The sequence below is a fragment of the Peromyscus eremicus genome, chromosome 4, assembly GCF_949786415.1.
Source record: "Peromyscus eremicus chromosome 4, PerEre_H2_v1, whole genome shotgun sequence".
NCBI classification, from domain to species: Eukaryota; Metazoa; Chordata; class Mammalia; order Rodentia; family Cricetidae; genus Peromyscus; species Peromyscus eremicus.
Genome location: NC_081419.1, coordinates 83,592,630 through 83,607,200, shown reverse-complemented (window position 1 = coordinate 83,607,200; position 14,571 = coordinate 83,592,630).

Here is a 14,571-nt window from a genome sequence, read left to right as displayed (position 1 = left end):
AGCACGGTTGATCTACCAGAAGCCAAGGAAAATGGAGGTTTTAGTGGGGAGAGGCATGGGAAGGTAGGGGAGAGGGAGGTGTTTGGAAGGGATAGCTAACACTAAAGATGTTTGAAAAATCTATATGGAAACCCTACTATTTTTAAAAGCTTCCTAAACACACACACACACACACACACACACACACACACACAGAGAGAGAGAGAGAGAGAGAGAGAGAGAGAGAGAGAGAGAGAGAGAGAGAGAGAGAGAGAGTTAATTAGAATTGCTCTACATGTGGGATTATGGTCCTGACAGAAGGCATAGATCGCCAAATGAAAAGCCCAGTGCCGAGCATGGTATGTCTCTCCTCTAGTTGTTAGCTAGAGTATCCCATTGACATACCCCAAACCATATATGCTATTGACATTATTTTTGGTTACCCACCAGAACTTGAGGGTAGGACCCGATTTCTGAAGATACCGCACAGACTGGTCACAAGATACAGAAAAATCAAGCAGATGCAGACCAGGAATCTTCCTGCTTCTTGAGCAGCTTTCATAGTGTTGGAAGGAGTAATGCAGACTGCTGTGGCAGGGTGCGGGGGTGGGGGTGGGGAGGGTCATCAACAGCCTCATCCACCTCTGAACTCTATGAACTACAGTAATGACTGGCATAGGAATAGCCCATGATTGTAATAGTGTCATTAATTTTATATGAGTACCCACGTGCTTTCTGGTTGGATTTTAGTCTACTCCACAGGAAGAAGCATGGTCTGGTGCTGCAAATATGGCCAAGAACCTATGGTGTGGGAACTTACAGGCTCCACTAATATTCTGCCAAATGTACATATTATCCAACTGCCCTCTGAATCTGTACACCCACAGATTAGCATAGATCTCAGACTTCATCAGAGACTCTACTTTCTGCAGGGCATGGTGGTTAAGCCACACAGAAACTCACAACTGGTTAAAATTTAGAAAATAATTGTCAGTGGAGTGCTCAGCCTCAAATGGGACATTTATGTCACCAAACCCCCTCCAAGGCTCAGGAATGATTGTGGAAGAATGGCCAGAAAGATTGTAGGAGCCACAGCTCAGGGAGAACCAGAGTGAAACAGTATCTCCTGGGCATGACAGGACCACTACCCTCATGAACTCAGAGAGCTGTGTTTGCCTGCACAGACGCACATAAGATCAAGCCAATTGAAGGCATTCACGAGCCCCCAACTCCTGACTGAGCAGCAATGGATAATTTATGATTTTTGGGGGAAAGTCAGTTTTCTTCAACATTCTTTATTGTCTCCAACTTTCCAACAGATTTTATTTCCCAGCTTTTGATGCCAGGGAACATTTTTTTTTTCCTTCCCTGGTTTGGTCTACTCTTGGGTGTTCATAGTACTCACTTTGTGTTGTTCACTTCATAGCTCTTCCTCCTCTCCCTCCCTCTTCCTCCTCCTCCTCCAACAACAACAACAACAACAACAACAACAACAACAACAAAATCTGTGAAGAGGTAGATAGAAAATGGCACTGTGTCTGCTACTGTGGGAACTTAACAAACGAGCCACACATTTTTGCTCACGAGGGGCTGTAGGTGTCTTAAAACAGAAAATTAATTTTGGTTTTAGTTTGTCTTTGACTTCTGAAAGGCTTAAATTATATTAGCTGCTAGGCAACAGAAAACAATATGGCCCCTACCAAGGGAGAACACTGTATCAAGTCACAGATAGCTTATTAAAACAGACAGACGGCTTGTGCCTTAAAGGCATTGCTATAGCCTCCCGGGAGAATGTAAACTTGCAGTTAGTAAGTGTTACTAACAAAATTTTAGCTTATATTTCTATGTATGTATGTATGTATGTATGTATGTATGTATGTATATGAGTGTGCATGTGTCTGCTTTTGTATTTTTACACAATTCCAGTCATGTTCAGTTGAACTAAAAGTAAGTAAAAGGTCATGCTTTCATTTTGTTTCATGTATTGATTCTTAAGTGTTTATTGAGTACCTGTTTCATGTTGTAACTGTACCAGGTTCAGGGGTTAACAAGGGAAATGAGATAGATGTAGCTCCTGCTCTCATGAGATTTGTAGAACAAAAATCTTCTATGGGTCAAGAAGAGGTTGGGAAGACAGATATTCATAGGGCAACACACCTAAAGGTGATGGACTGTCAATACCTTAGGACACCTTAGAAAACTTTGTACAGTTCTGTTTAATCCTTTGCTACCAAGAGTTGCCTCCTTTGAAAGCTTTCTTATTTAAATCCAACAAAGATGTTATTTATTATTTTGTTGGAGTCTTGAACTTCCCCTCTTTGCACACTAAAGTTTTTATAAAAAGCTTTATTGGTTGTTATGTAGAGGTTCCTTCTAAAATATTCCCAGCATGAGGTTCACCTTTGTGTGCTTCACTTACAGGTGAACATATGGTTTTTCTTCTTTTTCCAGATTATAACAGTGTTCTTCCTGTTCCTGTTTCAAGTCTCTCTTCTTCATATTTTTGCATTTTGTATACATGTATATAAGTTCATGTGTGTGGACGTGTGTATGCAGGTGTGTGCTATGTATGCAGAAGCAGGAGTTGATATTGAATGTTCTCCCTATTGTGCCCACTTTTGTTTTTGGACATAGTCTCTCCCTGGATCTCGAGTTCACTGATAGGCTAGAAGAGGTAGCAAAGACAGTTGTTGGGACTCTCATATTTCTAAGTCCCCGGGGCTAGTGTTACAGGTGCCCCATGCCTGGCTTTTTACATGGGCTCTGCAGATATGACCTCAGGTCCTTATGCTTCTCCAGCAAACACTTTACTGACTGAACCATCTCAACAGCTCCACAATTCTTCTTTCTGAAGATCATAATCAGCAATATGGCAATGAATGTATAATCACTATCTCTACAAAAGTGTGCACATTTGTATATAGTTACATATATTTTCATGCTTATACATTTATTAAAATGTTCCTGACAAAATATGCACCATGTATACAACAATAACACATGCAGTACTCTTTTCAGTGAATGGCATAGTCTCAACTGTATCTTGCTATGTTTATTTGACCAACTCTTTAATGCTTACCTGAGCCAGTTGTTATTAATGGTGCATAAGCATAGCTCCATCCTGAATGTTATTTGATCTTTATTAACTAGTAAGAAGAAAGTGAATATAGAGTCATATGCTAGAACTTTATTTACCAATGAAGTATAGGACTTTTTTACTGAAGTCAACAAAAGCTTTAAAACACTGATTATTTGCTTAAGTAGCTATAGACATGGCATGCTTTTAAAGTATAGTCTATATCACCAACACCTTCATCATCTCATTCTCATCTATCTATTAAACAAAACAACAAACCAAACCTGATTTGGAGCCTTTCCCTATTTCTGTGGTATAGACCACATAAACCCCTATTGTGACTGAATTAAGCTCCCAGTATGTTGCAGAATGCAGAATGGGAAATAGTGTCCAGCAGTGTTAGTATTTTTTGCTTGGAGATACAAAATCAGGGATGATATTCAGTTTGTGGAATCATTAGTAGTGATGGGCTTTCCATATTGATCATCTTTTAATCTGACTTATTTTAACTTTAAATTAATACAATGAAAACTTTAACAATGGCTGTATATAACAACCAACTTACTAAATTCCTCTATATTTAATCACAGCCTTTGCAAGTAGTATAAATCCCAACACACCAGTCCAGGTAGTGTTTGGTTTTAGCAGAGTATTCTGGGACTCTTTTCTTTTCCTTTCTTTTTTCTTTTCTTTTCTTTCCTTTCCTTTTCTATTCATTTCATTCTTGCATTTTAAAGACAAAGTCTCCTGAACCCAGTGCCTCATATATGCTGGGTAGGCATTTTATCATCTGAGCTACAACACTCCATTTTTCTGGCTTAACATCCCAGAGCAGAATGAGTGAGATGGAGGACTTCAGTAAGGGTAGGACTTTGCCTTCCTGTACTGTTATTTCATATCTTCATCCTTGTGAGACATCGAAGTCTCAAAATGCTGACTTGTGAGCAGCAAACAGTTTGAAGTTGAAGGCTATTTGGGTTTTGCATATGCTATCTTTGCTGAAGGCTTCTTCACCTTGCTATAATTTCAGAAAGAGGGAAGAGACTCCAGATCCTACATGTACTCATTGCTCCTTGATTCACAGTGGATTCTGTCTTTAAAAGAATTCTTGAAGTTTTGTTCTTTCTTGTGAGACAACTCAGAAGTTGTAATGTACAAGTAAAATGTGTTTACCTAAGTATGGAGGTTAAACTTCAACAGGAAGAGCTGTGAAGAGGATGGTCTTGTTTGCTAGCACTGTAATACTTTCATGAACTCAGTGCATTTGAATATAAATAAACAGGAAATGCTTGAGTTAACTAATAGTCTTGGAGAATGACTGCATGGTATTGAACATATTAACCCAAGTGTCAGCTAAGGGTAGCCATTGTGTAGTCAATGTTCTGTAGAAGAACAAAGGTAATGTATTAAAATATGATTTATTAGGTGCTGGAGAGTTCAATAATGGCTGCCTGCATGCTAGAGAGAATAGAGCAGATGCTCAGTTCATGGACCTCAGCAGTCTCAGGTTCCAGCCAAAGAGTTGAGGGTTTTTGGAGAGCTCCTGGTCTTCATTCCATGTTGGAAGCCTATAGAAACTGGGATTTGACATTAGTAAATGATGACAGAAGTTGCAAGGGAGAATAGATGCACTCACCAAACGGAAGTGAAGACAGGAAAACAAGCATCACTGGTTTGTCATCAGACCTCCTTATATCTGGTCTGTCCACTTGTGGATAAGAATCTGCTCTTTTCCTTTAACCCCTCCCAGAAATACCCCTTTAATCCAACCCAACCCCCTGATTTCAGATCCAATCAAATTAATAAACAAGATTAATAATTATACCCTCCCCTGAACTTCAGAAAAAATGACTTTATGCTCCCAAACTTACATCTGCATGTACAATCTCTTGATAAGAAATACAATCTTGTTGGCACGTTGGTTTGATAGTAGTAAAGTCCTTTTTGTACCTCAGACATTCCGAACACACACTAAACGTGTTTTCCTGAGATTGAGATTATGGTACTTTGTTATATTCCAATGGGAAGCCTTCTTTTCCTTCTGGGGAATATTTTGCACAGGCAGAAGAGAATTACTGATGGGGCTGTTTCCCATTTGCTCCAATTGTTACATGAGCATACTCTAGGTTGTCCAAAGGAGCTCCCTCTCCCTTCCTCCCTTCCTCTCTTGTTCCTCCCTCTCTCTCTCTCTCTTCCTTCCTTCCTCCCTCCCTCTCCCCTCTCTCTTTCGATCGATCTCCCTCTCCTCTTCTCCTCACCCCCCTCCCCCAAATGGTGACTTAGTTGGCTTTTGCTCTGTGATCTCTCCACACTGGGCTTTTTCTGACACCTAAGCACAACACACCTTAAAATCCCTGAAGCAACCAGGAGGCTGACTTTTCCTCCTGGCCCAAGGCAGCGCAGCACAAGCCTGCCAGTGGGGGTGTTTCCTCAAAGTTGCAGCTCAGGCTGTTTCATGGTGGTGCTTATGTGACAACTCCATTAGAAGGGTGTGTCACACAGCCATTATCCAGTCACATCTTAAGTGCAGCCCGCTGGGCTCAAATACCACTTTGGGAAGGAACAAACAATTTTGTGTTATTGGCATGGATCGCTGCAAGCTTCCTCCCGCTTTGGCACTCGTTTCTTCGGTCCATTGCTGTTACAGAAAGAAAACCCAGCATTAAACGTTTAATTCTGAAATATATTTCCTCAAGAGGTATTCATTTGAGCTCCCTGGATTTCGAAAGTATTTTTTCACCCTTGGCTGCAAGCTATATCAGCCCTAGGCATCCCAGCCGCAGGCCACTGAAGGATGAAGAATGAAATGATTGCTTTGAAGAGTGGGTGATCATGGGTCTCAAGCACTTTGTCAACAGCATCAACGGCAGAGGGCAAGTGGGGAAGCTATCTCTGCTCTTCTGATGGCTAGAGGCTGGGTTTGCTGCTTATAATCAGGAACTGCAACCTTTCTCTTCTGTGGTGTGGATACTAGTAACCACTCAAGTGGAGTTTGTAGACACATTATGCAGATTTGGCTGTTGAAAAGCTTAGTTTTTTTTGTTTTTTTTGTTTTTTTTTTTTTTTTTTGCTCAGATCTGTTTGGAATTGCAGTTCGTTTGCTTTCTAGCTGTGGGAATTCTACAAGGTACCTCTTAGGTGACTTAGGGTGCTTGCCTGTTAAATGGTAATAATGTAGCCTTGGTGAATTTCCTATGAAGGTCAGATACAATGGCATTTAAAGTACCCATGGCAGTACTTCCCACTGTTCATAAATATGTGAGCAACTTCATCAGGACAGTCCCCTAACTCCTTTTGTCAGTTGAAAAAGGTTAAAACCCAGGCAGGCTTTGGTGTTTGCTTGTGGAGTAGGTCACATGCAATGGACTACAGCCAGTTCTTGGGCTCTCGGACTCCACAGTGAAGCTCAGAATTCCCTAGGATCCTGTTAGGAATACATACACCTGGGCAGCCAATATCTCTGAGGATAGCACTCAGGAACCTCTGCTTAAGTTAGCTTTCCAGGTGCTACTTAGCATGCCAAGGGGTCAAGAGGCATTGTCTGAACTGAAGTCACCCAAATCTGTTTCCAATAAAGCATCTGCATTCTTACCCCCAACTGCAGAGTGAGCTCTCATCCTGGACAATCTGATGGGACTAGTCAGTTTGGGAAGCCCCCAATCCATCCTTCCTCTGCTTTGCTACCCCCAGGTTATTTAATGTGAAAATGAAACCTTACCAGCCCCAAGCCAGGAATTACAATGTCTGTAGGGTAAAAAGCACCAAGGGGAATTTCTTTGCCCAGTTTCACACTGGCAAAAGTGTCCATGCTTCTGGGACCCTGCAGCAGCACAGTGGGGAGTTTATGCCATGACCTCACTCCACATTGTCTAACACTTTACAAGATGATCCAGGACAAAGGGCCTATTTGATGGGTGGCAATGCTGGGACAGGATCTTGATTTCTGACATTGATATTAGACACCCAAGTGATGCCCCTGGTGTCATTTGTTTATCACATCGAGACACTACCCTTTGGACTCTACATTAAGACTACTTTATACTAATTTAGTGTCTGGACTTGAAGCTGGGTACATTTAGTTTGGCCTTTGCTTTGCAACTACATACATGTGGTAACCTATCTAGGAATTATTTACAGCTCTCAATGTTATCATCTTTTGCACACGCACACGCACGCGCACGCACATGCACACACACACATACACATGCATATACATTCATACATATACAAAGAATAAAAATCATATAATAATGACTATGATAGTAAGAACATGCATTTATTATAAAACTCTTATTACCCTAAATTCTTGCATTATCTTACTTAATTCTCAAAACTAGTCTTGCTAGGTCTGCTAATTTCTTGCCCTCATCTTTTCATATAATTTTTGGGCTTTGAAGCAGAGTCTTGGTAACATAGTTCAAGTTGACTTCAGACTTGCAAGATAACTGCTTCAGATTTCTGAGAGCTAAGATGATAAGCATTGCTTCCCTTCATGAGTCTGTTGCCTCATTTTATCCCAACAAGTCAAGGCACACAATAAAAATTTGCCTATACTAACACATTTCTAAGTGGCAGGGCATAGACATGAACTAAAGCATTTGGTAACACTATTTCCCTAATGCTGCATAGAGTATGATAGAGAAGAAATATCCAGTGAATGCTCAACCTAAGTGGCTTTGAACCCTGATCAACCTCCAAAGGGTTTGAGTTTCCACCTCCTTTGTTGTCTCTCTGCTCCTATTCTTCATCGAAGTCTCCACCTTGGACCATCTACTTTGACTATTGTTTTGAGGATCTGCTCCTGATTCTACGCCCTTGCTCTGTTTCTTTTGGCTTCAAAGTATTCCAGCTACTACTTCTACAATGTCTTCAACCTATTTACTGACTTCCACCAACATCCTTCTTCTTCTTCTTTTTTTTTTTACATGAACTTCCTCCTTTTCTTGTTGGTAAGTCAGTAATTCTGATCATAGACGGAGGAGACATACAAAGTGCGATTTGATTCCAAGGCTAATAGCTGTCAAGAAGTCTCCAAAGGATCCAGTTGCTCTACTCCATGGTTTAATGCCCCGACTTTTATTGCTGCTGTCCCAAGTATATCTGATGGCTCCTCTCTCTTCCAAGAAAATATAGAACAAAATAGAGCCTGGACTACTTTTGGATCCTTTTAAGAATCTCCCTTGTCATGGTGCTGAATTCCTTGTAATCAAAGCGTTAGTGGTTTGCTTACACCCCAAACAGATCCTTACTACCATCCATCCTTCCCACATACAGCGAAATGCAGTAGCTGGCATAGGCATTCTCTTTTTTCTTTTTTCTTTTTTTTCTGTTTTTTTAGCTCTTCATTTCTAGGAAAGTAGGACTGACTATGATAGCTCTTAATGTGTACTAGGAAAGCAATTCTCTTATATTGTCAGTATGTTGGGAAATAATAATGGCTTAACTATAGTTACAAGATCTACTGTGTACCAGACAATGTTCTAACATACTAGAAGACTTTTTAAACTAACAACAAATTCATTACCAAGATCAAGCATAACCCAACATTGAGAACTGAAAACCCAAATGGAACATTCATAAATGAGTGAAGAAGGAAACATTAAGGTCAGGAGTAGAGACAGAAAGGGCAGAAAAAAATATTGTTGGAAAGTCAAGTACACCTGAGAAAAAATCTGGTTGAACAAATTTGGGCAGAAGAGAGGTCAGAGAAAAAGAAAAATGTCTACTGAATGCTTAATTCCTAGTATTCATTTCCTATAGAACTGCATTTGGTTCTGCCACCAAACACTCTCTTGGTCATCTTGGGCTTCCAAAACAAAATGTCATAGACTGTAGCAAGTCTTTCTCTGTCCTGCCTGCCAGCTCCCAAATAACTACACATAGCCTTACTATTAATTATGAAAGCTCAGCCTTAGCTTAGGCTTATCCCACTAGCTCTTATAACTTAAATTAACCTGCTTTTATAAATCTGTGTTTTACCATGCAGCTTTTACCTTTCTTTCATTCTGCAAGTCCAACTCTCCCCATGTCTCTTTGGTGTCTCCCCAGCTCCTTGATTATCTCTTCCTACTTCCTCTCTCTGCTTAGAAGTCCCACCTATGCCTCCTGCCTAGCTGTTGGCCATTCAGCTCTTTATTAAACCAATCACAGCAATATATCTTCACACAGTGTACAAATATCCCACAACAATAGACTAGGTGGCTGTCTTATTTAGGGTTTCTATTGCTAGGAAGAGACACCATGACCATGGCAACTCTTGTGAAACTTTTAATTGGGACTGGACTACACACAGTTCAGAGGTTTAGTCCATTATCATTAGGGCAGGAAGCATGGTGTCACCCAGACATGGTGCTGGAGAGGTAGCTGAGAATTCTACATCTGGGTCTACAGGCAGTAGGAACAGAGAGTGACACTGGGCCTGGGCTGAACATCTGAAATCTCAAGCCCACCCCCAATGACAAACTTCCTTCAACAGGGCCAGAATTACTCCAACAAAGTCACACCTCCTAATAGTACCACTTTCTATGGCCCTATGGGGGCCATTGCCATTTAAAACACCACAAAGGCTTAAGCAACAATTTAGTTTCACAGTTGTGAAAGCGGATACGTCCATGATCAAATTTCTTGCTGCTGTGACTCCTGGAGAAAACTTTGCTCCTAGCTTAGCTTTTCTGTGTCCATACACAGCTTCTGCTCAGTGCGTTTGCACACAGAGAAAGACCTTTCTTCTTATAAAGTCACAATCTCATTGCATTAAGAGCTCACTCTTGTGGACTCATTCACATTCTCTAAAAGCCATATCTCTAAAATATGGTTACACTGAAGGCTAGGGACTCAACATCATGAATTTGAGGAAGCACAACTTAATTCACAGTGGGTCCTATGAGAAAAGGTATTATTAATTTCACTGGAAAGATGAGAAAATTAATGCTTAGAGATGGCAATAATGTGGCCATGACCTCAAATATGAAATTTGGTGAACTGTGGATTAAACCCAGAAGCTATGACTCCAGCCCAGGCTACCCATTATTCCCAATGTCAAAGGGCACTTTGCAAATGGGATAAAGTTCAGAAAAATTACGTGTGTGATGATACTGTGTCCCCCAATATATTGTGTACCTTAATAAACTTATCTGGGGTCAGAGAACAGAACAGCTGCTAGATAGACATAGAGGCCAGAAAATGGTGGCACACAAACCTTTAATCCTAGCATTCTGGAGGCAGAGATCCATCCAGATCTCTGTGAGTTCAAAACCACACTGAAAGCAGCTAGCCATGGTGACACACGTCTTTAATCCCAGAAAGTGATGGCAGGAAGCAGAAAGGTATATAAAGCATCAAAACCAGGAACTAGAGCCTGGTTAAGCTTTTAGGCTTTTAGCAGCAGTTCAGAAGAGATCCATTCGGATGAGGACTCAGAGGCTTCCAGTTTGAGGAAACAGGATCGGCTGAAAAGTTGCCCAGGTGAGGTTAGCTGTGGCCTGTTCTGTCTATCAGATCTTTCAGCGTTCACCCCAATACCTGGCTCCGGGTTTGTTTTTGTTAATAAGACCTTCTAACAATTTGTGCTACCCATGTGGGTTCCTGGTGACATGGTACTAAGTCTGGCCTTTTGTATCATGTCACTGTGTAAATCATTGCTAGCTGGGTGTAGCCGTATGTTTCTCTGGCCCCACCTGGCCCCACCTGGCCCCTGTGTTCTGGTGTTTCTCCAATCTCACCCAGCCCGCGGTCCTGTAGACACTTATAAAATAATCATTCAGAGACTTACTATTGACTGTAAATTATATGGCCTATGGCTCAGGCTTCATACTAGTTAGTTCTTATAACTTAACTCAACCCATAACTATTAATCTACATATCGCCACATGTTCTGTGGCTTTACTTGCGTCCCATTATATGTTGCTCCTTGGAGGGCAGTTGGGTGTCTCCTCCAACTCTACCCTTCTTCCTCTCATCTTCAGTTTGAAAGTGCCATCTAACCTACCCTGCCCTTCCATAGGCCAATGCAGCTTTATTCGTCAACCAATCAGAGCACCACATACTCACAGCTTACCAAAAGACATCCCACAGCAGCTTGGCATGGCTTCTCTATTACTCTTTCTATGGCTCTGCTTCTGTTAAATGGTTGGTTCCAGTAGGTGTTTTGTCAATCTATAAAGAAATTGCAAATGCTGGGAATTCAGAGTAGCCTTCTATAATTCTTTTCTGCCTATGACAGCAAGATTAAGCCTTTCAACATTTCACTGGATGCCACCAGAAACCTGGTGGCAACTGCTTTAAGCATCCTTTCTAGTTGGCCAGGTTTAACCTTTTGTTATCTGTAGCAGTATATCAAACAAGAGACTCTCTGATGGAGATCAACTTTGTCCCCACCCCCACCCCCATGATATATATCTGCAGAAAGCTTTCTTGCTTGTTTTGACAGTTTTTTCCCCCATGAGGGGACATAAGCAAACATCCATCCCCTTTTTATAGACCATCAATGGCAAACTAAAGTGTGATTCTACTGAAGTTGTTGCAGAACCAATGAGTTTATAGGGTTTATTTATGGACCATGGGTGATCCCCAAAGCAGTTGTGCCACCAGAAAGTCTCATGCACCACTGGATGATGATTTCTCTATAGCTGCATATAAAAAATCCCTTCTTCTCTCAACTATCTGTGGTGTATATACTCTAGTGCCTCCTGGTATCACAAGGCCATGTGCAATTGAGGCAGAATAATATACACTTGGCCGAGTAGTATAGGAAGGAGCAACTAGAATCTCTGGGTGAGTATCCAATAACTCTTTCAACCCTTCCTTCTCTGAGGGAACATCAAGAGTCTACAAAACCAACAAACACTTTGGGGGAGGGGTTCCTGTCATCATGCTCCTCTGACAAAGATGATGGCTGTTATGCTTGGAGGATAGAACTCTACAACTTTGCTGTACTAAGAATATTGTAAGCAAGAACTCATCTTTTTTTTTTTTTTTTTTTTTAAAAATCTATTCAGCCTGTGAATATATGCAGGGGCAGTGTTCACCTTGTCAGGAAGAATCATCTCTTGCTGAGGAGAGGAGAATAAATCACTTGGTGAGGTCAGCCATTGCTATATCCTTCAGTGCTAGATGTAGACATGGGGGCATGGGAAACTAAGAATAGATCTCCTGCAAATAGACCTTAGAAAGGTACATATCAAATGCAAATCAAGGAAGAAGAAACAGTGCCACCCTTTATTAGGATGGCAAAGATGTTTTTAAAACCATTCAGACCTTCAGTTTTGGTGAGCGTACATTAGATTGCTCTCTGAATTTATTTGTATAGCCTTTCCTGGGGGCAATATAGCACCATGATTCAAAAGCCTCAAAGGGCATCTGCCCTTTGGAAAAATCCAGTCTACTTTAGAAGAGTATTAGAAGGAAATCATATATTTGAACAAATATTTTGTTGTGAGCACAGCATTTATAAGCCTGAAAATTGGAGTAGGGAAAGGCTAGCAATGCCAGAGTTAAGTAATATATGACACATTACAAGTAAGAAATATCTATATATAAGAACCTCATCTATTACATTTCTACCAGTATAGGAAAATACTTTCAAGAGTTAAATTAAAACTCAACACAATACCAGTTAGTATTTGCAACCTGACTTACTGTGTGTACTAGAGGCATTAGATATATTTAAATCCAGAAATTTATAGATTTAAGTTGCTCAATAGTGGTTTCATATAGCAGTTTTTCTTTAATTTTCTATTTATTTATTTAGCTATGTGTATTTTTCTTTGGGTGTTTCAACTGGTGTGTATGTGCGTATGTAGGAGGTTGTTAGAGGTCCACCTCGTTAGGAGCTAGTTTGTTTATCTTATTTTTTTTTGTTTTGTTTTTGTTTTTGTTTTTGTTTTTCGAGACAGGGTTTCTCTTTGTAGCTTTGCACCTTTTCCTGGAACTCACCCAGGCTGGCCTCAAACTCACAGAGATCCGCCTGCCCCTGCCTCCTGAGTGCTGGGATTAAAGGCGTGCGCCACCACCACTGCCCAGCAATCTTATTTTTTGAAGTAGAGTTTTTTGCCGAGACTGTGGGCTCACTATTTTTAGGCTGGGTCGGTTGGCCAATAAGTTCCAGGCAGAGCTCCAGCCTCTGCCTCCCCAGTGCTGGAATTATAAGCACGTGTTGTGACCATGCCTGGCTTTCTTTGTATAGATGCTGAAAATACAGCTGGGATTCCCATGTTCCCGAGGCAAGAACTTTAATAGCTAAGTGATCTCCTCTGCCCTGTCTTCTCTCGATCTTTAACATATGTCTCTGTTAACTCTCTCTCTCTCTCTCTCTCTCTCTCTCTCTCTCTCTCTCTCTCACTTTTATCATGTAAAAACAAATTTACATTAAACTTATAGAAACAAATAGTCATTTAGAAATCAAACAGCTCTGCAGACATGGACAAAGAATCAAGGCCCATTCATTGTTTCTTCATCATCTCTACCCTCTTGCCACCTTCCATCTTCTCTTTCACACTCCAGATCCTGTTATTAACCATCCATAGCACTGCATAGTTATCCGGCATGGAATATTAGAAACCTTCCAGTGATTGTGTATGGCTTGGGAATGAAAAAGTAAACACATTTACTAAAAAGATGGAAACACAAGATGGGAAAACCTCATCTTTATGTTACAAACAGCCGTAATTTTTCACTCCTTTACATGTAAGAAAGGACTATGGTTAACATCTGAGCTCTTGCTAATGTTCACACTATGAACATGGTGAAAATTACTAGTATAAATTATATTTATTTCTGACTGATATTTGTGCATATTCCTCGCACTAGGGATTCTAGCTCAGCAGTGAAAATATATCTGGACTATACTAATATCATCATACTAATATGTTATTATTGAAATATATAATTAAACATAATCTATATTATTATAAATTATATTCACAATATTATAAAATATTATTAGTATTTTAAGATTAATTATATTTCCTCTTCAGGAACAAATCTACAAATATTTTGAGATCATAACTTCAATTAAAACAATCCTTCCTTTGCTATCCTTCCTGAGTTTACTTGCACCTGTTTAAATCCCAGAACTAGTGGTAGAAAATTATTTGACTTCTATTTTTCTCTTTTCCTACCCTTATGTTATTTAAAACCATCCGTGTGTCCCTAAAGGGTGACACCACTCAGTTTTGCAATGACAATGTTAGGTTGTTTTCTGTCACTTCTATTTTCTCCTCTGGAATTAATTTAAATGAATATTAGCATAGCCCTCCACAGAGTCTAATCTATTTAAGTTCAGTAAAGTTAACTAGACTAATTTCATTATGTCATCATTGATGATGCAGTTCTTATCCTTGGGGAGGCCAGAGTTCTTTGTTTTGAGAATGTCTTGGGATTATATCAGTCTGGAATGCAGAGATCAGTTTGCTAGGCTGGAGTTTGTGTTTTAACGGAGCTGCTCTGCTGCCCACACCATTTCTATCCCTTTAAATCAGCCAGTTGTATCTATGTACTTTCAATTGATTCTAAATAGC